The sequence below is a fragment of the Microcebus murinus genome, chromosome 3 (genome assembly GCF_040939455.1).
Source record: "Microcebus murinus isolate Inina chromosome 3, M.murinus_Inina_mat1.0, whole genome shotgun sequence".
NCBI classification, from domain to species: Eukaryota; Metazoa; Chordata; class Mammalia; order Primates; family Cheirogaleidae; genus Microcebus; species Microcebus murinus.
The window spans coordinates 44529320-44552188 of NC_134106.1; the positions used below are offsets into that span (position 1 = coordinate 44529320).

At 40.4% G+C, this 22869-nt stretch overlaps 1 protein-coding gene, 1 long non-coding RNA gene and 1 other non-coding gene across 4 annotated transcripts in view; 1 reads left to right on the forward strand and 2 right to left on the reverse strand.

Moving 5' to 3' along the window:
* ACYP2 (acylphosphatase 2) overlaps positions 1–22869 on the forward strand; it is a 163092-nt gene that overhangs the window by 29054 nt on the left and 111169 nt on the right. The window lies entirely within an intron of this gene.
* Positions 9779–9840, reverse strand: LOC142870335 (U7 small nuclear RNA). The gene has a single exon (XR_012918749.1). It is a non-coding gene; the product is annotated as a U7 small nuclear RNA (small nuclear RNA).
* LOC105878418 (uncharacterized) lies at positions 15461–17368 on the reverse strand. Its single transcript, XR_012918560.1, has 3 exons — positions 17216–17368; positions 16533–16696; positions 15461–15586 (listed from the first exon to the last, which is right to left on the reverse strand). It is a non-coding gene; the product is annotated as an uncharacterized LOC105878418 (long non-coding RNA).

Here is a 22869-nt window from a genome sequence, read left to right on the forward strand (position 1 = left end):
GTGGTATCAATTGTAATGTCTCCTCCTTTCATTTTATTTATTTGAGTCTTTCTCTCTTTTTCCTTAATCTAACTAAGAGTTTGTCAATTTTGTTTATCTTTTCAAAAAACCAACTCTTGGTTTCATTGATTTTTTTCCTATTGTTTTTCTAGTCTCCATTTTATTTATTTTTGTTCTGATCTTTGTCATTTCCTTCCTTTTGTTAACTTTGGGCTTAGTTTGTTTTTCATTTTCTGGTTCCTTAAGGTGTAATGTTAGGTTGTTTATTTTCGATCTTTTGTCTTTTTTGAAATAGGCATTTATTGCTATAAATTTCCCTCTTACAGTTACTTTTGCTGCATCCCAAAAGTTTTGGTATGTTGTGTTTTCATTTTGTTTGTCTCAAGATAGTTTTCAACTTCCCTTTGGTTTCTTCTTTGACCCATTGGTTGTTTAGCAGCATGTTAATTTCCACATATTTGTGATTTTCCAAGATTTCTCCTGTTATTAATTTCTCCTGTTATATAGCATTGTGATCAGAAAAGATACTTGATATGATCTCAGTTCTCATAAATTTGTTCAGACTTGTTTTGTAGCCTAATATATGACGTATCCTGGAGAAAGTTCTCTGTGCACTTGAGAAAAATGTGTATTCTGTTGCTCTTAGAATGTTCTGTGTATCTGTTAGGTCCCTTTGGTCTGAAATGTAGTTCAAGTCAAATGTTTCCTATTAATTTTATTTTTTTATATAATCTTAAAGTTCACCTATAATATAAAAATGTGAGCATAAAATTTTTTTTTAAAGATATCTCAAATTTTCCAAAAGCTTAAAACCTATTTTAGTCTGCCCACAACAGAATGAGTATAATAATTTTTTTAATTTATAAAAAGTTTACATGATTGTTCTAAAAATTTAAATAATATGGAATTATATGTAGTAAAAGATGTAAGTCCTTCCAGTTCTCTTAATGCCAGTCCTACGCATTTTTCCTATGCATATAAAAACATGTATATGTATTTAAAAACATATAGTATAATTCTCTAACAAACCTTACAACTATACATACCCATATAGTTACATATATCTCTATCATTTATAAAGATGGTATCATGACATATATACTATTCTGCAACTTTTAAAAATTTCATAATGTTGTATATTGTGGGTATCTTTTCATGGCAGTAAATGTTATTTTAAATCACTGTATTCTGATTTATTGACAAATCATAATTTATTTAATCATTCATCTCTTACTGGACATTCAGCTTTTTATGGTTTTTTGCTATTATGAATCTTATTGCAGTGAGCATCCTTGTACACATATATATCTTGTTCATTTATTAACAGTTATTTATCTGGTACCTGTTATGTGTGCCAGGCACTGTTTCAGGTGCTGGGATTCAGCAGTGACCAAGAGAAAAGGTTTAATTTCTAGTGTGGGGAGACCCACAATAAACAAACAAGGAATAAACTAGATCTTTTCAGATAGTGGTAAGGGACCTGAAGGAAATAAATAGGGTCTTGTGGAAGAGTGTCGTGGTTTTCCCACTCCAGATGGGATGATCGGGGAAAGGCTTTCCATGGAAGTGCCCCCTGAGCCGAGAGAGACATGGTGAAGAGGAGGCTGCCAGTGCAGAGTCAGGAAGAGCGCTCTGGGCAGAGGAAACCCAGCAGCTGTGCACCCAGCGGGGCGGTGGGCCGTCTGCCCAGTGCAGGCATTAGGGGTGCATTGTGTGTCTAGAACCTGAAAACGGCAGGAAAACCAATGAAAAGTTGGTCTGCTTTTTATTACCACCACGTGCCCGCAATTCTAACCCATGAAAGACTGCTCCCTGTCGCCCTCTCCTTCCATGCCACTGATGTGAGGTGTGAAAAGGTCGCTCACAGCAACCTCAAACTCCTGGGCTCAAGCAATCCTTCTGCGTCAGCCTCCCGAGTAGCTGGGACTACAGGCATGCGCCACCATGCCTGGCTAATGTTTCCTATATTTTTAGTTGGCCAATTAATTTCTTTCTATTTTTAGTAGAGATGGGGTCTCACTCTTGGTTAGGCTGGTTTTGAACTCCTGACCTTGAGCAATCCTCCCGCCTCATCCTCCCTGAGTGCTAGGATTACAGGCATGAGCCACTGCGCCCGGCCGGATTCACTTTTAATTATAGAAATTATGAAGCATTTTTCAAAAACTACTGAGTAAACTAAGAACTTGTGGCTGAGGAAGCTTTTGTTTTTGTTTTTTCTGGGACAGAGTCTTGCTCTGTTGCCTGGGCTAGAGTGCCATGGCATCAGCCTAGCTCATAGCAACCTCAAACTCCTGGGCTCAAGCGATCCTCCTGTCTCAGCCTCCCAAGTAGCTGGGACTACAGGTATGCACCACCATGCTGGGCTAATTTTTTCTATTTTTAGTAGAGATGGGTTCTTGCTCTTGCTCAGGCTGGTCTTGAACTCCTGACCTCAAATGATCCTCCCACCTCAGTCTCCCAGAGTGCTAGGATTATAGATTTGAGTCACCATGCTCGGCCATTTGTGACTGAGGAAGTTTTGATCTCTTTATTTTTGTAAATAAAAAAATCGTATTGATTAGGTAATTTAAGTGAATCAAGCTGATTATAAAAAAAATTAAGAAATGGAAATTAAATAAAATCACCCATAAACATGTTTGAAAACAAATATAGATAATATTTTGATGCACAATGCAACTTTTTTACTTCAAGTTAGCAAGAGTCAGCTAACTAAATCTTTGGTTTGATGTTCTCCCAGGGTTATGTCATAGTTTACAATAAAACCACTCCTGGTTGGACCTTCATCTGTGGCAGGTACTGTGGGCTGCCAAAGTCAAGCTCCCCATGATTTAAAAAAATACTCAAAATCAAGAAATACTCCTCACATGAGATTACCTGTTTTAACCCTAGTAAGTTCCTATTGGAAAAGGCCTCCCATTCAGTCATGTCAGTATGACGTACCTGGGCAGTAGTGGGACTCGATTGCAGACCGGGCCTCAAACATAGTCGTACATCAGCTCCCTTATTGGATTATGACTTTTTAGGATGCTTTTTTAATAGTTGAGATATTTTATTGTGAGAATTTTTTCATTCAGCAAATATTTATTATGTTTTTCCGTGTCCCTCTGTTACGTGCTGGGGGGCACAAAGATGATTAAGGGTATTGTGAACAGTCCAAACAGTCTCACTGGGGTGAAAGAGGAAAACAGGTGAGCCTGGCACACGATGGAAAGTGCAAGGGCAGCGTTTGGGAAGCAAGTGCTGGGGGAGGAGACCGGCCCTGCCTCTCCTGGCTTCTTCGCTGCTCTTCTCACATTGGCTTTTCAGTCCTTCTTCTACACAGCGCTCTTCCTCCCCTAGGACTTTCTCAGGAGCTCTTCCCTCTGCCTGGAGTGGATGCCTCATTCTTCAGGCCTCGCTGACGGTTGCTTCCCTGTCACAGCCTCTCACTGCATGCTCTGCTTGCGCCTGTCACTTAGCACAGCTGCCGTGAAAGCACTACTTGCTTAGTATCCCCTACCTCCACCCTCAGAGAAAATCTGTAAACAAATGGCTTTCAGCTGTAAAATAACAGAAAATCTGTGAATAAGTGGCTACAACAAATGGTGGTTTGTTCTTCTCAAATATAAAGGAGCCTGGAGGTTAGTAGCTGTTGGTGCTTGCTCAGCTGACCATCCACTTTAGGAGTCTCTTGTCCTTTCCCTCGTGGTGGCAAAGTGGCTGCCTCAGCTTTCAGCATTGCGCCCGCACTCAAGGCTGGAGGAAAGGATGGCTCTGGCTCTGTTCCTTTTTATCTGGAAAGCAAACTCTTGCCCAGAACTTGCAGCACTTGTGTGTGCCATTGGTCGTCCCTAGCAGTGATTAGAGTTTCTGGCCACAGGTAAGGTAAGGGGGGGGAGGGAGGGGACAGTGTTAAGACTGGTGTCGGGTTTGCCATTTTGCAGTGCCTACCACACTTCTCAAGACTATAAGATCCTTAAAGGCAGGAATTGTCCCATTCTTCCTTGAATTCCCAATGCCTGGCATAGTTCCTGGCACAGAATGAGTGGCGACAAGGATGTCATAAAGAGAAGGTGGTGGCCGGGCGCGGTGGCTCACGCCTGTAATTCTAGCACTCTGGGAGGCAGAAGCGGGCAGATTGCTCAAGGTCAGGAGTTCGAAACCAGCCTGAGCAAGAGTGAGACCCCGTCTCTACTATAAATAGAAAGAAATTAATTGGCCAACTAATACATATATAGAAAAAATTAGCCGGGCATGGTGCCGCATGCCTGTAGTCCCAAGCTACTTGGGAGGCTGAGACAGTAGGATCACTTGAGCCCAGGAGTTTGAGGTTGCTGTGAGCTAGGCTGACGCCACGGCACTCACTCTAGCCTGGGCAACAAGGTGAGACTCTGTCTCAAAAAAAAAAAAATAAAAAAAGAAAGAGAAGGTGGAATGTGGACATTCCAGGAGAAGAGAATAGGTACAAAGGCACTGAGCTGAAGGAGCCTTTGTTGTGTGTTTGGGGACAAGTGACTGGAACACAGGTGGATGACATGGACTATTGGAAATTGAGCTGGGGCGGATTGGGGTGAAACTGTGAAAAGCCTTGTATGTCGTGTTAATGTGTCCTTTCTTCTGTTAGCAATAGGGAGTCAATGAAAAGTTTCAGGCCAGTGAGTGACACTATAGGGTTTGTGGGTTAGGTTATTAACTGTGTTGGTAGTGTGGGCAAAGATCTGGAGGAAGACAGATTGGAGTCAGAGAGACTAATTAGCCACATCCTACTGTGCTTTGATAAAGGAGAGTAAAAATAATTTGGGAAATTGGAAAATATAATTTTAAAATCACCTAGAACAATGATTCTCAAAGTTATGACCCTGGATCAGTAGCATAAGCATTACCTGGCAACTTGTTAGAAACGCATACTCTTGGGCTCCACCTCTACCTTGGACCTACTAAATCCGAAGCCCTGGGGGTAGGCTCCAGGAATCTATGATTTAACAAGCCCTCCAGGTGACTCTGGTCTGTAGGAAAGCTTGAGGAACACTGAACTGCAGCAGCAGACACTTAAGGGTAAAAGAGTTTGGAGGTCATCCAGTCTGGTGCGGCCAATCTGCACATTAGAATCATGTAGGGACTTTTCTAAGGCAACTAGGTTGCAAACCCTCCCCCCTGCAAAAAAACTAAATCAGAATCTCTGGGGCTCAAACCCAGGCATCCAGTTATTTCCAGTGCTCCCAGGCGTTTCCCATGTGCAGATGGGTCTGAGAACCACTGATCTTGTCTAAGCCCTATTGATGAGAAAACTCAGGACTAGAAGAGGAGCTGCTCAAGAAGCTACAGCAAGTTCAGGTAAGACCTGCGTCTTCTGAATCAATGTTATAAGCTCTCTTCTCCACCGTGCTTTAAACACTATCCCAGCTTTTTAATAATTTGCCTTAAAATAATCATTCACAGTGACAAACATAATTGCCAAATTTTAAGAAGAAAAATAGGTTACAGTGCTATAAAAATTCAGTTTTCTTTTACATTAACAGTATTTCACACTTTAGCAAGTTTTCCCTTTCATACAGATCATGTAAAAATATATGTTGTCAATATTAATGAAAAGAATATAGATGTCATATGGGTAAATAGTGCTTTTTTATTCGTGTGTGTGTATAAATAATAAGAATACCCTTTTTTCAAACTCTAGGTGGAGCTCTTTGGTTTTTATATATTATTTATAATTTCGAGAGTCTTTGTTTTAAAAAAGAAACTGGGGATTTTTTTAAAAAAAATTTAAAAATTTACAATATTTTCAACATTTCCCAGCTCTCCTTTTCTTCTTGTTTCATAGCCATATAAACACTTATATTTTTGTCTCATTGCTGGACCAAATCCAAATTCAGGCCTCAGAGAGTCATTTTCAAATCCATCTCAAATTTGTGTTTTATCTCATAGTGTTTAACAAATGGGATAAGTTTCTGATGTTTATTGTTTCTGAAAAGTCTCAATGTTGAAACAGACTTTCTATAAGATGGGTCTGCCTTTATGAATAACGCAGTAGAGAAAGTCTCTGGGGCAATACAGCTGTAGCTATAGTAATTCTGTCAGCTATTTTTACCCCATTGTGTACAAAGGAGTGTTAACAGCTACCTTCTTGTAACATAAACATTTGCTGCCACTTCTTTTCCTCTCTTCCCTTTTTACTAGCTCGGTATTTTCCTATTAGGAGTGCACTTGCAGCAAAATTCCCCAAATATGAAGTCTGTTATTTTTTAATTTTTTTTTTTAAATTTTCATTTTTTGAGACAGAGTCTCACTCTGTTGCCCGGGCTAGAGTGCCCTGGCTTCAGCCTTGTTCACAGCAACCTCAAACTACTGGGCTCAAGCAATCCTTCTGCCTCAGCCTCCCAAGTAGCTGGGACTGCAGGCATGTGCCACCATGCCCGGCTAATTTTTTCTATATATATTAGTTGTCCAATTAATTTCTATTTATAGTAGAGATGGGGGTCTTGCTCTTAGGCTGGTTTCGAACTCCTGACCTTGAGCAATCCACCCGCCTCGGCCTCCCAGAGAGCTAGGATTACAGGTGTGAGTCACTGCGCCTGGCCGAAGCCTGTTATGTTTAAATGGTGTACCAGTCCTGTGGTTCCTAGACCAGCAGCAGCACCGTCAGCCTCACCTGGAAGGAAGTTTGTTCCAAATGCAGGTTCTTGGGTCCCACCCAGAACACTGAACCAAAATCCCTGGGAGCAGGGCCTGCCAATTTGTGTTCAATCAAATTGGTAAAGGCTATTTTGAAAGGATAAAAATCATATACTCACTGGCACCTACATCAAAAAATTCCTTCTGTGTAGTCAGTGTGCTCAGTTTGGGTTTGTCATGGCTTTTCAAATCACCCAGGGATTTTGTTAAAAGGCAGAATTTTCACTGAGTAAGTTTGAAGTGGCGCTTGATGTTCTGAATTTCTAACACACTCCCAAGCAGTGTGGAGTTTGCTTGTCTGTGGATCATATTCTGAGTAGTGAGGAAATTGACCACCCAAATGGCACGTGGTAAGACTATACCCATGCCCATATGGAAGTCTCATCTCTAATTTATGAGTTTATGCGTTTGGTTTAGCATGCCTAAAGTCAATGAGTTTTTCCTTTTCAATCACATTGCAAAGAGGCAATTTCTGGAATATAATGCTCTCTTGTCTAGTTTAAAGTGACTCATTCTGATTAAATGCTACAAGAGGGGATTGTTTGCCAGGATCTGTCTCGGAGACGCTCTATTATAATCAGCAGTGGCCACCCTTGAGGACTGCAGTATTTTTTAATTGAGAAACTAACTCATTCATAGCATTATGAAGCTAGAGAGAAAATCCTGAAGTTTGGGAATGTTTTCAGACAAAAGTAATTTCAGACAATGGTTCATAAATGGTTCATAAATGTTCAAAAGTGGTTCATAAATGTTTGGAATTGTTCATTGATTACTGATTATTTATTAAGCACCTACCATGGGAAGCATTGTGCTAGGCACTTTAGGAAATTTTTTAAAAAATATATAAAGTCCTTGATCTTGAGGAGATTACAATCTAAGGAAATAAAACCTATGCCCTTTGTGGGGTGGGTGGAATTTGGATATTCAGAGGAGAGGGAAGGGGGGTGCTCCGTAACAGAAGAGATGGCATGGGCCACAGCGCAGCTCCCAGGAGTGAGCCAGGGGTGCACACGGGACTGGGGAGTGGTCCAGACTACGTGGAGCTTGACTTCTTGTGTAAGATTATAAAAGCGAGCCAGAGCCGGATTAGTGAGGACTTAACCGCCAGGCTTATGAGTTTTGACTTAATTCCTTGTGCACCAGGGTGCCGCTGAAGAATGCTTTGAGCTGGGGGCAGGGTAACGATGATTTGGGAGGAGTCATTAGTGGAACATGCAGGATGAACCAGAGGCAGAAACACTTGGTAGGCAACTGCATTGATGTTTAGGGGTGCAAGAAAGACTGAAGGAAAGAAATAAAATAAGACGATTGGCTAAAGGGCAATATAAACTGAAAATATATGTGGATTAAAGAGAAGTTAAGAAAAATTAATCTATATAAATGAAAACCTGGAGTGTTTGGGACTATATGTCCTTTTTAAGTGCCTCTTGTAGCAAAGAGCCTTACTTTCCAATTGACCATCTTAGAGACACTGTACGGACTAGGTGGCTTAAGTGGTATTGCCTTTCTAATGATTTGAAGTTTATATATTTCACTCGCACTTTCCTTTTTAGTTTTGTATCTCCACTTAGGGATCCTCTGCCTTACTTCCTGCAATCATGAATATGTTTTGAATACTGCTAGTCACAGATTCCAAAGCTGGAAATCCATTGTTAGTGCTTTCAGAACAATCATCTCAACATTTTAGATCCAGAAGGGACCTGAGAAGTCATCTAGCATCTTTTTTTTTCTCTCTCTCAACCCCTACCTTCTCTGTCTCGCACACACAGTTTAGAGACAACCAAAGTTCTCTAAGACTTGAGGCGGAGGAAACACTTGAAGACAATGAATGCCAGGTAGCACCATGCCCCCTCTGTCATAAAGTGGTTCACAGGCTGATCTGATCCGACCACAGTGCCCCAGGCTGGAGAGGAGACGTGGGGCGGCAGAGCCCCTGCACTTGCCTTTCCGTGGGCCGCCTCCTACCTCTTCTGCAGGATATCCAGGGCCTATTCAGCAACAATTACTGGCCATTTTGCAGAGAATTTTCTCTTTAAAAGTGCTAGGAACCCAGCGAACACATTGAGTCAGAGCCACCCAGCCTGACTTGTTGCAGAAAACACCTTAGTACCACCAAACATTCTCACTAGACACTCTGTTAGAAGTTCGAAGGTTTACATTCCAGTGTAGGCAATCATCCAGCAATGTTAGGGCCTGATCTGTGGGTCCAGTAGTGTCCCATTCTTATTGTGCTTATCTAGGTGCAGCCTCAACTGTTGACGTTGTGCTGCCTGGTCGGCCAGTGAAGGAGACCAAGGTGGGGATGCTCACCTTGGCCATGGTGGTGCCTCGAGAGCACCAGAGGCTCTGCCAAGTCTCTGATACAGTGTGAGCTGCTGCATCTGATTATTACCTGTATCCCCCGGGCAAGCATTCATCCATTCCACAAATGTTTACAAAGTATCTACTATGTGTCAGGCAGTGCTGGGAACCGTGAATACAAAGACGAGTAATATAGTCTCTGCCTTCAAGGACTTGAGGTGGGTGGATGGGTGAACACAGAAGAATATGTGTACAGAATGAAGCAAGACGGGGAGGATTTGATCCAGAAAAGTCTTGGGAGCTGTGTAAAGGACTTTACCCTTCTTGGACACTGAGATCCTCCTGCTTCCCTTGTCAATGCCATGGTGATCTCCATTTTGATACAGTGACTTTGTTCTGTTGGTCAAATCACATCTGCATCTACGGTTTGGCCGACACTTCTGTCTTGAGAAATCTGTCAAACACAAGACTAGGTAATCTCTGCCTGGGGGGCTGGACCCAGTGCCTGAATTGGACTCCTGAATAGGTGTTTTACCCTCCCACCAGCAAGAGGGTTAGGCTACCTTACTACTTACTCATCTTGAAGTTTTCCCATCAAAATGGAAACTTATATCAACATTCTACAGCAATTTGGCTTTTGTACACCCACCATCCATACCACCCCCTCTCCCATCCCCTGGTTTCACACTTACCACCCTGAAGCCCTGATAATGCTCATCTGACAGAGCAGACACGTGCAGCTCACAGGCTGGGAGGGCAGTGGGCCCTCTTGGTAAGGGAGCCTATTTTAAATTTTATTTATTTTAATTTTAAAATGTTTTTCATGAGGGGTTTTCCAGTAAAAACTAGAAAACCTGCTACACAAATTCTAAAAGAGCTGTAACCCTTTTTTAAAAAAATTGCTTTAAAAAAAAATTTTAAAAACATTAAAAAAAATCAAATATGTTTGATCCAGCCATCACAAGTGCTAGACGGTAATCCATAAGACCCTTCCTCATTACTGCATCTGTCAACCTGTGACCTTTGGCTTCCAGCTCTTACAGAACATAAAAAGACATCCAGTGTATCACCACTCATTTCCTCACCAGTCCTTGTTATTTCATTTTCTCAAAATATTTTTGGATCTTGATTCAGTTATGTAACACATTCATTATTTCTCCCAGCTCATCAACTGAGAACTTTGATAATCATGATTTCTGTATGATTCTGTCTAAATAATTGATGACAATGTTGAACAGGACAGGGCCCAGTAGCATACTCTAGAAACTTCCATCCTCTTATACATTTATAGACATTTATAAAGATGTAATGGATGCAAATTTTTTGGAAATAATATTTTAAATACATAGGAAAATGAGGGAATAGCATAATACCACCCATGGCAGATTTCACAGTTGTTATATTTTCTATATTTGTGTCACAAATACTGTATAGACACTGATTTTTTTTTTTTTTCATATTGGGTAAACCTAGCTGTAAAAGACAGTTGGAGGAGGAACTATTGGGGGCATTGGAATATGGCCTGGGTATTAAAGAACATTAAAGAATTAGTGTTAAATTTGTTAGGTATGATAAGGAAATAAGGACACCAGACACCTCCTTGAAGGTTATGCAGCAAAATGTCCTTAATTTTTTAGAGCTGTATATTGGAGTATTTTGGTGAAATGTTATGCTGTCCATAATTTTATTTAAAATACTCCATACTGCCATAAAGAATAATCCAGTAGGAAGAGAGGTGGGTAGGAGATATCTAAAGAAATTTGGCGATTAATGGCTATATAATCTTTTGTCAGTCTGTGCTGATACATTTGAATCTGGAATAGTCAAATAACAAGTCAACTTTTAAGAACTGCCATTTAATATGCAAGACAGGAATCCTCATCCTGTTTCTGGGCCCCATGCCATTCTAGAACTTCATCCCATTTCCCCACCCCAATTATTACTGCAATTTGTAACAAAAATTAGATCTATATTTTTCAATGTACATTTCTCAAAACTATTTTGTCAAAATGTCCACTATTCCCATGGGCTCCATCAAACATTCCCCAGACAAGACCACTGTGTCGAACTGCTACATCAGAGTGTCCAATAAAGGAAAAAAGCAACATATAAATGGTGAGTTAGAAACCATAAAAAGTAATTGGATGTCACCAAGGGAAGTGTTATTAATATAAATTTAGATACATTGCTAGGATAATATTTAGACAGGTATAGTAGAGTTAATTGTTATATATCTGCTGAGTTATTTAAAAATAGATATGGTAGTAATCATTGAATTAAACTAAGAAATAATAAATTTAATAAAGAGCTGTGAAAATGAATATAAAGTATCTCTTGGAAAAATGTAAAATGGATGATAAAACACTAGTACTGTAGAGGATATATTATTATAGATAATATAGTTTGTATCTGTAACCATCAGAAATAAACTTTTAAGTATTGTCATTTTCTGGATAGCTGAGGATGACAAAGGGAAAATTTTCAGTGTGTGCTTCCACCTCAGTGGCATATAAATATGGACAACCAGGGTGAGGTGAAACACTGGTCAGATGAGCCAAAGCTTTCTTTTTGGCATCAGTTTCCATTCCTGTAAACTTGTTGGGATTTGTAAAGGTTGGTTTTGCTGCCTGAGGAGCTAATTAGGAATGTTGCAGAAGAATTTTTCAACCTAAACCAGTCTAGATGGTATTCTTTCCAGAGTATGTTACACTTACTTCTTATTCCCCCCAGATGGAAGCTATTTAGCAGATGTTAATTTTTTTTTTTTTTAATGTCTCCAGTATATATTTCAGCTGTGAATCTTCCAGGGCCAGTTAACATGGGTAGCACCATTTGTGCCAGCACCAAATGGCCAGTGCATTCGTGAGTTTTTGTGACCCTGTGTGTTATTCTTCTTTGTTAGGTCTATCTGGTTTTTATTTGCTTCTGTGACATTTGGAGCACACCCATGAGAGCCTCCCCGCAGTCCCCCTGGACTTCAGTTTCTAATCTATGGACATTACTGATAGAAATCCTCTCCTTTATTCAAAATACTCAATAACACTCCTCAACCTATAGGAATTTGATTTAAGACTAGCTACCAGCCATATCCATGTTATTCTAGACTTTTTTTTTTTTTACCAACAGCACACATGAAAGGTCTACAAAAATTGTGTTTTTTCCCCTAAAACAAAACATTGTATTCTATTTCTCTAAGTTTTGTTTTTTAAATAATACTTGCATGTTTAAAGAGGGGGGGCATGGGCAATATACGTAACCTTAACATTTATACCCCCATAATATGCTGAAATAAAAAAAAAAAGAGTCAAATAGTCACAAGGCACAGTGGTGTGCACCTGTAGTTCCAGCTACTTGGAAGACTGAGGTGGGAGGATCGTTTGAGCCCAGGAATTAGAGTTCAGCCTGGGCAACATAACAAGACTCTGTCTCTCTTTTAAAAAAAAGTAATAATAAGTCACATATCAAAAAACACCAACCACACCCTCTTCAACTTGGTCCATCCTAGTCTTCAACAACTGTTTAGTGATTTCTTTGGATATTCGTCCCAGTTTCAAAATTACTGGTATCTCTTGAATCATTAGCTTTAGATATTATCTAATGACTTTCTATTATGCTAGGTGAATCTATTGACTTTCTATTATGGTAGATAAAGATATAACTCTCTTATACTACTTATACTATTCTTTCCTTCCCTCATTTCCCTCGTATGGTTATACATGACCTTTGGGTAAATGCATCAGCAATCAGTTTTTATATTTTTAGAATTATGTAAATTGTGTTCACTGCTAAGTGAGGTCATGTATTCCCCAAGAACACGGAACTTACAAGGCTCCCCCTCCTCATACTCCTTTAAAGCCTAGGAAAGGTGCAGCTGCTCACTGGCCTCCTAAGAAGCCCCCAAGGAGGAATCTGGTTCCAGCTGTTCATGGTACCTGTTAGAATTTGGTGATACTTTTCTGTTTTTTAAATTGATACATAATAAGATATACATATTTTTAGGGTTTATGTGATAATTTGATACATTCATATAAAGCAGTGGTCTGCAGCCCCTGGACCATGGACTGGTACCTGGGCTGTGGCCTGTTAGGAACTGGGCCACAGAGCTCCCCCCAACCCCCATCACTCGCGTCACTGCCTGAGCTCCGTCTCCCCTGCCCCCGTACCCCCATCCGTGGAAAAATTGTTTTCCATGAAACTGGTCCTTGGTGCCAGAAAGGTTGGGGACTGCTGAAAAGCATAAAGATCAAATCAGGGTAATTGGGATATCCATCACCGTACATATTTGTCTTTATGCTAGGAAGATTCCAATTATTGTCTTCTAGCTATTTTAAATGTACAATAGATTTGTGTTAGCTGTACTGATCTATAGAACATTAGGCCTTTTTTTCCCCTGTCTAATTGTATATTTGTACCCAAGAATTTGGTGACACCTAATGATAATTGGCTGCCAATTCTAGGCAATCAGAAAAGTTTTATCCCCAAATCCTGTTACAAAAGTGTTTATTAAAACAGTTTTCAATCACAGAAGAGACACAATCTCTTAGGTGGTAGGAAGCGTGTTCGTATCTCCAGCTAGACAGAAGAGTCTTGAAGGGCAGGGACTGTGATACGGTTTCATAACAGGGAATGTGAGAAGGAAAGATTAGGATTTGGATAGGCAAAAGGAAGGAGGATATGCTTTGTACTCTTGGTCTCTTGACCTTATCGTCTGAGGTCCTGGAACTCCTTGCACGGAACACAGTTATACAGGCAAAGGTTGGGGGAGGGTCTCCTAGAGTCCTAATTTGCTGTCCTGCAGACCCGCTGCAGGTCTCAGTAATTCCTGCCTGACACAGCCACCACCTCGCTGCCCTGTGAGGTGCAGCCCCATTCAGGTCAGTCACAGGTACAAACTCCAGAGTCACTTCCGTCGTTTACTGGAGCAGCTGGTTATGGGGGGGGGGCCGGCAAGACGGTTCGGAGGGCTACGTGTTGCATGCTCTCAGAGCTGCCCCTGGGCACGTGCGCTCTGTGTGTGTGATCCCCGCTTGGCCCTCCGAGTGGGAGTCCCTCTCACGGTTAACCTCGTGCAGCCTCTGCCCCCAGAGCTGCTTTGTTGGGGAATGGCTGTGTCCTTCATGTCTGCTGTCCAGCCCCAAATAGGGACCCTTTCCATCTCATGAAACTGCCCCCAAGGGCCTTAAACATGAAGAAATACAGGAGCTCAGTTTGCAGTCACACGTTTCCTCCCAGCACGGAAGATAACCACTGGAATAGGGAATGTTGTCAAGGAAGGAGCTGTTACTGTCTACTAAGAGTTTTAATTCCTGATGATCAAATTTATGTCTTTTTATTAAGTAAATTTAACTGCCAGAAAGCTATTATGTCTACAAATTTAGCAGACTATCTTGGTGTCATTTGTGGTTATATAAGAATTACAATGTGATGTTGGTTGCTAAATATATTACTAACCTGTTTGAGAGAAACCCTGGCATTTTCTTTGCTCATGAAGGTTAATTTTCACTAGTAGAAGCATTACAAACAAAATTAACTAGAAGAACTTAATATTATTCCATGTGAGATCTTTTTTCACTAGTGATTCTAAAAATTTTGTACTGGAAACTTTAATAATAGAGTAAGTAGATCTAAGCTGCTTTGGAAGTTGTACTTGTCAGTTCTATTTTTGGTTTCTTAGGAAACGAGTTAAAAACAGCTTTTTGGTCCTTAATACATTTCTAATTACATTTCTTTCTCCTCTTTCGAGAGGCTTGTTTTTCTTTAAAAAGCAGTGGCTTTCTTTGCCTGTGCTAATTGGAATATTGGTTTTAAAAATTCATATTCCCTCTAACCATGGTCATTAAATATGGTTTAATATTTAAACACACACACACATATATACTTGCAGATAACACAAAAATTGGGTGCGTTAAGCAAAGCTTTTAAGGTTGAAGTTGGTTGGTGTGATCACGTGCTTTATTCGTGAACACATTTGTAGCAACAGAAGTGATGGCCTGGGTTGAAGTTCCTTGTCCCCACATTGTGGAGCAGGCTGGCTGAGGTCTGACAGGGAATGGGTGTGGAGACAAACGTGGCTCCCACACCCGGAGTAGGAGCTGTCTGCTGCTGAGTCGCTGAAACTGAACTTCAGGACTCTCTTGCTCCTGTACCTACGAATTGTGGCTCATGAACCTTGTATAGTATGAGATTTACATGTTACCCGACCTGATTTCCACTCAGTTACAGCTTTTCTCAGATACTTTAGAGATGAAAAGTGGGAGGAGAGAGAGGGTTTTGCAGATTTGTTGCTACCTCTTCTGGAGGAAGATGGTCTGATCTCCCAGCCTGTCTTCCTTCTGGTGCTGTGTCTTTTATACTCCTAGCTTGGGGAGTCCCCTGAGGGACCTCACCTGGCATGTTCTTACCCATCTGCACATGGCCGTCTTCTTCATTCAGATCCACCACTTGGCTGGTGCAACTTCCTTTCACTTCACTCTTATTTTCACCATAGCACTTAACTACCATTGGAGATATTTGTATTTATTTGCTTATTGTCTGTCTCCCTCCAAAATCTATGCTCCGTAAGAATTGGGCCTATGTACTGATGTATTCAATGGTATATCCCTATCATCAAGAAAACAGTTGTCAAACTTTTTTTCTGTAAACGACCACATAGCAAATAGTTTAGGATTCATGGACTTCAAAAATCTGTTGAAACTACTTAAATCTGCTGTTGTAGCCCCAACACAGCCAAAGATGCTATGTAAACAAATAAATGAAGCTGTGTTCAATAAAACTTCATATATGGACATTGAAATCTAAATTTCACATAATTTTCCCATGCCATGAATAATATTATTCTTTTGATTTTTTTCTAACTATTTAAATATATAAAAACCACCCTTAGCTTGTGGGCAATATAAAAGATGGCAGGCAGATTTGGCCTACAGGCTAGAGTCTGCTAACTCTTGATGAAAAACATTGATTGGCTGGTACTTACTGCAGGTTTATTATAATGAATGAATTGCTAAAGTGGAGTGGAAGGGTAGAATTTTCAAATGTAGAAATTAATAAATGCCTAAAAGTATGATAGAAAAATATTCCTCTAAATTCAGAATAAATAGATTATTCTGGAAACATAAGAATCATATCCTCTCTTTTGATATCCGCAGGATTTGGTTAGCAGAGTATGTGTTGCAAATTGAGTCTAAGCCACTTTAAATATGCATAACTTGTCTACGGCCACACCATCCTGAACGCGCCCGCCCGATCTCGTCTGATCTCGGAAGCTAAATATGCATAACTCTTAGGTTCTTTTTGATGAATAATAATAGCTATCAGCGAGGTTGAAGGTGGTGTGCTTAGCCACTCTCTCACAAACTAGCTACCAGGTAGTAACAAAAACAGGATTCAGGCAAAATTCAGGCACGCACACAGGCAGTTATTAATCAAGCATTGATTAGCAAGGGACCCAAAGTAGTTCATTCAAACTTTCTGTAAACCTAATGGGATCCCAAATGCTCTATTCATTTAAGTACCTTGATTCATTTTCCTAGTTCATTAAATTCCTGAGACTAGGTAATTTATAAAGAGCAGAAATTTACTTTCTCACGGTTCTGGAGGCTCAGAAGTCCGAGACGAAGGTGTTGGCAGGTCCAGTTGTCTGGTGAGGCCTGCTCCCTGGTTCCAAGATGACATCTCATTCCTGCATCCTCTGGAGGGGAGAATGCTGTGTGCTCACATGGAGGTGGGAAGTAGAAGGACAATGCTGCATGAAGCCTCTTTCATAGGGCCTGAATCCCATTCACGAGGGAAGAGCCCTTAGGGCCTAACCGGGTTGTGCCCTTGAAGGGAAAGTGCCCTCCACTGTTCTCTTCCCCCTCCCTGCTGGAATATGGATGTGAAGGCAGGAACTAGAGCAGCCATCTGGAACCGTGAGATGGAAGCCACATTATCAAGGGTGGCAGAGAAACCAGACAGAAGGACAAAGTATCCCTGATGGTTGTTCAGCTGTCACACCAGCTGTGGACTGCTTGTCTGGACTCTTGTAGGACAGGCCAACACATTCCAATTCATTTAAGCCACTAAGTCTCTCTGTGACATCTGAATTGCTCTGTATCTCAACATACAATATTTCTTTTAGAACATTTGGAACAATACAAAAGTATTAAAAAAAAAAAAAAGGAAAAAATATCCATAACTTGCCATGCAGAGTCAGCCATGGTTAACTGATATCTTGGGGGATGTTGTGATGAACCTCCCTGCCCATTTAGGATAACATACCCACCCAGTGCCTGGAGCGTAGCTGCTAATGGTGCTATCCGGGCGTCGCCCCTGGCCTCACAGGGAAGCCTGCATCCAGTAATCTGTGGTTGGGGGGGCTACTCAAGCCCAGCCTCCTTGCCTCGATTGTGACAGCTCTGAAGGGCCATCCCAGCTCCAGCGCTCCATGTGGGCGTCACCAAGGCCCCTGCTGCAACCGCGTCACAGTTCCCCTCTCCCTCTGACGGTCCTGCCTCCCCGCTCCCAGTACTATTTCCGAGAGCGCATCCTGACACACCTGCACATAAATCTCCCAATCTCTTTGCTAGGGAACCTGACCTGTGACATCATGCGTATATTTGCAAATTCAGGATTACATTGTAATACTGTGCTTTCCACTTAGTGTTAGGTGGAGTGTTCTCCATTTGCTCCTCCAGATCCACGCTCCGCCCTCCTCCGTCCAGCTGTGCTCTGGGAGGCTGACCTCTAAGGGCTCCCTTGCCCTCTGGGATGGATGCTGCCAGAAGAAGGCACTGATAGGCCATCCCGTGGTGGGAAGACAGACTGACTGAAGCATTTGTTTCCCAGATGCCTCCTTGCCAGGCCGTGGGTTGGAAGAGGCATCATTCCACCAAGTCCACAGCTCCTGCCGTGCGGTCTTTTATAGCTACAGGTGTTACTGTGTTTTGCTCAATAGTTGCTTCCTGGCCGGGCGCTGTGGCTCACGCCTGTAATCCTAGCTCTTGGGAGGCCGAGGCGGGCGGATTGCTCAAGGTCAGGAGTTCAAAACCAGCCTGAGCAAGAGCGAGACCCCGTCTCTACTATAAATAGAAAGAAATTAATTGGCCAACTGATATATATATAAAAAAATTAGCCGGGCATGGTGGCGCATGCCTGTAGTCCCAGCTACTCGGGAGGCTGAGGCAGAAGGATCACTCAAGCCCAGGAGTTTGAGGTTGCTGTGAGCTAGGCTGACGCCACGGCACTCACTCTAGCCTGGACAACAAAGCGAGACTCTGTCTCAAAAAAAAAAAAAAAAAAAAAAAAAAAATAGTTGCTTCCTCTCTGCTCTTTCAGGCCTAAGAGTGGTAAGGACTCCCATGTTGCTAGCCCTGGGGGGCTTCACCATCTCTCCTTGGGTTCCTTATCCCTGCCTGCACCTTTTCAAATAGTCACTCTTCTCAGTCACCTGTTAGAGCTATCTGTTCCTGGCGGGACCATGACTGATACAAAGATGAACTGTGAACGCATTTCCCTACTTCTTAAATATTCTTCTAAAACATGATTTTTATTGTCTGTGTACAGTTCCATGTAGACCGACCAGTGTTTCCTTAACTAATTCCCTGTTGTTGAAGTGTATATACAGTTTTTATGCTGATTTTTATCACAGTATATCAAAGCATTTATTATGCCATTGAACACTTCCAGTAAATACTTTTTCAAATGACTATTAATATTATGAGTAGACGATGAACCTTGAGTTGTTTATTCAATAATGAAAAGACATTTGTTCTAATCTATTTGATTTCTTTTGTGTAGTGTTCATAATGACTAAGGAAATGTATTTATTTGCAAGATGGTTGGCTGGCTGTACTCTGTAGCTACCACAGAAGCAAGCAAGGGTGTTCCCCAAAGTTACCACTGTAAAGTCTCTAGTTCTAGGCCCTTAAGACAGCTGAACTAACTGGTGTAAACAACACTTTTACTCGAATCTAAGATCTTTTATGTTTTTTGGGTCAGATTTTGCTTTGGATACTGAATAATGGAGTTGGTGACTTTTTTTTATATTACTTGTGTGCTTGTAATGCTAGAAAAAATACACATAATTTAGTGTGAAATATTTGAAAGAGAAGTTATTAATAGTTTGAGCACCACATAGCTTGTGTAAGAATAGCATCATGATTGAAAACGCTAGGAGGAGTGTTTTAAGGAAAGAGAATGAGTTTGAAACAAAGTAGCCATAAACTTTTAAATTCTGGGCTGCTAGTTGTCTTCATTGCTCAGGGACCCTTTGTAAGATCTTGCCTCAGTTACGCTGCTATAACAAATTACTACAGATTGGGTGGCTTGTAAACAACAGAAGTTTATTTCTCACAGTTCTGGAGCCTGGGATGTCCAAGATCAAGGTGCTGGCAGATTCAGCATCAGATGAGGGTTTGCCTTTTGGTTCATAGACAGTCATCTTCTTGCTGTGTCCTCACATGGAGGAAGGAGTGAGGGAGCTCTCTGGGGCCTGTTTTTAAGGACACTAATCTCATTCTAATCACCTTCCAAAGGACCCACCTCCAGTTACCCTCATACTGCGGATTAGGTTTCAACATGTGAATTTTGGAGGGACATAAACATTCACACCATAGCAGATCTCTTAGGTTAACCTTCCTTTAGTATCATAAAAAGCACTTGAGTCTATTCATTTATTCATTGCATTCAGTAAATATTTACTAAGAACCTACTATGTTCAAAGTACTTGGATATGGCTATGAACAAGCTGGAAAAATTTCCTACTCTCAAAGCACCTGCATCTCTCAAGGGAATCAGATCATTAACAAATAAGCAAGGTAATTATGAATTGCAACAAGTCCTAGAACGAAATTAACAGGATGTCGAAAGAGCGTAAGAGGGGCAGGGATAAATGCGAACCTTATATTCTGTGTTGTAGAAGGTAGTGTCCTTGAATAGAGTGACACAGAGCGAGATTTGAAGTCCAGCTCTATGACCTTGTACAGGTTTCTTTACCTCCCTGAACACCATGACAGACTGAAAATGTAATAATAGCAAAACCAAGAATGTTATGATAACCCCTGCTACTTATAGTGGTTGTGGAATTAAATCAGAGAAAATTCCTAGCATTGTAAGCATTACTTTCCACCAAGCCCCAAATAAATATTAATTTCCTCCCTTAAAATTATACCATAACCTGAATTCTGCAATCTCCATTTTCCAATGACTTAATTTCAGGAAATTTTTTTATACATCTTTGAATCAATTCGACTCATCAAATATTTATTGAGCACTTACTATGTGCCAGTCTCTGTGATACAATCGTGAATAAAATATATACTATCCCTGCCTCATCAGGGTTTACTTATTGATCTTATTTGGCTGTGACTCACAAAGCCATTTCTCATCAGTGGTTCTCCTGACTAGCAGTAATGACTTTTTACCCCGTTGGTATGCACATTTTATGTTTAACTTTTTTTCTTGTTGTGAAATAAAAATGCAAAAATGCATAAAACATGGGCCATAACTCTTAAATCTGATGGACCCTCTCTTGAAAAACCCTAAAAGATTATTTATGTGCCCACTGTAAACTTCCACCATCCCCCCACTAAAAATAACAAAGGAACCAAAAAATAGAAGATAAAATTTATGACCACCATTTGACGTTTGGACAGACTTCTGGATTGTCTTAGGCTTGGAGAAAGAAAGCAGCGATTCAATCATGCAGAGTCACACAACTGGCAGTAACTCTTTGAGTTTATAAGTTTGTTGAACCAAGTGGAAGGGTTTCCTTGTCTTGGAGTATTGTGTGTCTACAATGGCAGTGCCCACATTGGTGTGGACTCAGGTTCCCCTTGCCAGGGAGACCTGGCCACGTAGCTCTGGAAATAACCTCACATGGAAATGATGCAGAGTATCTATATTAAGCCAACATCACCATGAATGATGTTTAATATGAAATACTAAAGGCAAATCCAACTCAAGCTAGGAATAAGATTTAGATGTTTGCCGTCGCCACCATTTAACAGTGTTTGGAGAGTTTAAGACAGTCTAATAAGGAAAGCAAAAGAAATGTAATCATAAATATTGTAAAGCAGGAGACAGGCCTAACATTGTTTGCATTTTATAGTATTGTCTACCTAAAAAAAAAACACAAAAAACCAACAGAAAATAAGAGATCAGTAAGATTAAAAGGTACAAAATTTGCATAATTAAGAAGCTGCCATAGGTTTCAATATGATGGATTTAATTTTGTTAACTGCCACCATCCTTTCTTTAGAGAACTGCCTCTTCTCTACTCCATGTGCCCCTACCGGCTCCCAGACACAAGGTGGGCACAAAATGCTGCTGGTCAGGTCATGGCCCCAGATTCCCTGAGTGCTGTGATTAGCCTGGGGATAAGCATGGGATACAAGCAGGACTAATGAGCATTGGGGGAATGAAGCCTGCTTCCTCCTAGGGTTGCTGGGCTGGGATATGGCAGCCATCCTACCTGGACAATGTCATGGGATCGCTGGATCCAGCCATGAGTGAGGCCATGTACATACAAGCCAGGACCAGGCCCTCCCCTGACAGGTGTAGAGTCTGGATAAGGGCATGAATGGAGGTCTTATTTTTAAATATTGAGTTTTAAATTAAGGTAATAAGCTGTTAAATGAAATATGTTCTATACCCCTGCTTTGGTAAATAAACCTTCCATGACAACAAAATTGAAAATATAAATAAAAATTGTAAAGCTATGGTTTTTACATGACTGTAAGTTAACAAAATATAAACAATGATTAGATTTAATAAGGATTATGCATGTCTGGGTGTTATGTGTTAGCATTTTTGGATGAATGATAATATAAAGTAATGTGAGTCATAATTCTATAAAATTTAGTTTCATTGCTTTCATTCCAGCAAAATCACTAATTTTATTATTTATAATGAAGATATTCACTTAATTTTTGTTCTAGTCACAGTAATAATCTAAAATATTTTAAAAACATTATATTCAAAATATGCCTAATTTAAATATATTTCATCAAAAATATAAATTAAAACAGTTGCAAACATTTGAAAGATTAAATGTTCTATATTTTTAGAAATGTCATTTATCTTCTAGTCTAAAATATTTGAAATTATCAATATTCAGATGAACTACAGATTATAATTAATGAATAGAAAAATTGAAATAAAATTATTTAAATAAATCTGTTTAAAATTTGATCACTTGAAAATTTAATGTTACAATTTAATCTTATTATATTTTCATGATAGTATTATTCTTAATTTTGGTGCTACATGAGGACCTAGTGACCAATGTAAAGAATTGGTATTATACCTTGAGCATATTATAGCTATATCTTCAAATTTACACATTTAAGAGTAATGTGAGTTATTTCTCTAGAACCACAGTTTGGAAACCAAAGAGAAGCAAGATGATAGATGCTCAGCACTTCTAGAAAGATACTTCCTTATGCAAGAGTCTATTGCATTTGTTCTATCCAAGAGGAAGAATTTGAAGAGGTAATTTGTCATTTCTTTCACCCTAAGCATTTAGGTCCTCCCAACAGTTGGAAGCAGGGTCTGTCTCCAAAGTCACAGTAGTACAACATTTGGAAACAGTGATTTTTTTTATTTTGAGGACACAGGGCGAGAGATAAGGAGAAACATTTCCCAGGGTCCTGAGTAGCACTAGTCAAGAGAGTGGATGTTTAGCATTGAGGATTGCATTTGCCAGTTCTAAGTGCCACATCCTGAGTGACAGAGGCACTCATGTATTTCTTAATAAATTAACTTTTTTGTGCCTCTGTATGTGGGGGCTCTAGACAGTGTGAGCCCCAGGCAGCAGGCCTCTTCCTTAGGTCTGAAGGCATATACTGTCTAGGACTTCTAGTTACATGTACCAATAAACTTTCCTGCTTAAGCTAGTTTATTTTATTTTATTTCAAAGTGTCAAGGGGATACAAATGT